The following is a 1,550-nucleotide window of genomic DNA, read 5'->3' on the forward strand; positions in this document are numbered from 1 at the left end:
CTCATCTAAGTAATAGGAAGTATTGCTTAGAGTTGGGATTAGTAGGCTAATCTCAGTTTGTAAACTTGCTTTTACTTTTGCTTGAGAAGATTAGTGAAAGCAGTTTTTTTTTTAAAAGTCCTGGTAGGCCAGGTCGTGGGTTTACTCCCTTGAGCAAGGAGGTTTCCACGTAAAGTTGTTGTGCAATCTTTACTTTCAGCACGTTGTTTATTTTATGTTATTTTAACTGTGCTGAGGACCTGGTCCCATCTAGACCAGTGAACGCATACATTCCAACAATGTCCTTGTTACGCAAGAAACGCACAAAGACAGCATTTAGGACACAGCCACACATTCGTGATTTCTGATTAAAGCTGCTAGCTAGTTTCTGATTGACAATAGAAAGTTGGTTTGTAATGTATTTAAAGTAAGAAGTAAATGTGAGCCTGTGACTAAAATGATCTCAGGTGTAACCCCTTTAGTTTTAATTATCCTCAGCATGTGAGATGTGACTATGAATTATGTTCTTCATCTCCATAATTATCCTTCTTGTGTTGTGTTGCATAAATCAGAATGTTATATGAAATATTCCAAACCATGTGTTATGTTCATCATTTGATTTTTGTGATTTAATCTTTGTTACTTTATTTTTTTGGCATCTATCTCAACTCTCTAATTGAGTTTTGTTGGTATTTGTTAGGTTTCAGATCAATAATATTGAACATGACTGATACTCCACAAGAGTAGTTAGTAATGTAACTCATAATAAATGATTATATACTCCCTAATTAACAATGAGTTACTTAAATAGGAAAAAGAGAAAAAGTTTAAATTTATCTATACAATACTCGAAATTGTTCAATTTTACCTTTCGTTACATTTTTTTTTTGTCTAACCCTACTTGTGTCACCAGGTAAAAATCTCATTTTTTTTTCCTATATCATTTATTTATATGTAAAAAATTGTTGAAATCATAACAGAGTAGTATATATGAATCAAAAATTTTAAATTCATAAAAATTAAATCATGAATTCGCCTTTATTTTCTCCCATATATATGAGCTACTGAGCTTCTTAATTAATGCACTAATTTATTCACGGAACAAGGCAAAATTGTACATCTATGTATTATACATCTTTAATTAAATGCATTTGTTAGACTTGGACCAAGAATGAGGCAAAATTAAACTCTTTGTTATCTAGCTTAAAATGAAATGGACCTTTTATTATATTATATAATACTTATAATTAGCAAAGTCTAATGAATTTTTTATTACAAAAATAATTATTGTAACATTTTCTACTCTTTGTTATCTAGCGCAAAAGGGACGAAAAAATCATTTATGATGAGTTACTAGTACTAACCACTTTTGTGGATGGTCAAATAAATTTCAACTTCAAATGATAGAAAATGTGAATAAGTTATCCTCCAAATTTGCTCAAGCATTTGATAAATTATTCAACCTGAGCAAGCTCAATTATTTAAAACTTCTGGTTCCTTAGTAAAGTTCAATGATTTTTGTTACTACAATTTACAAAATCCAGTTAAGTAAATTTCAATGATATATGTAT

This window comes from Solanum tuberosum, unplaced genomic scaffold (assembly GCF_000226075.1).
Source record: "Solanum tuberosum cultivar DM 1-3 516 R44 unplaced genomic scaffold, SolTub_3.0 scf00316, whole genome shotgun sequence".
NCBI lineage: Eukaryota > Viridiplantae > Streptophyta > Magnoliopsida > Solanales > Solanaceae > Solanum > Solanum tuberosum.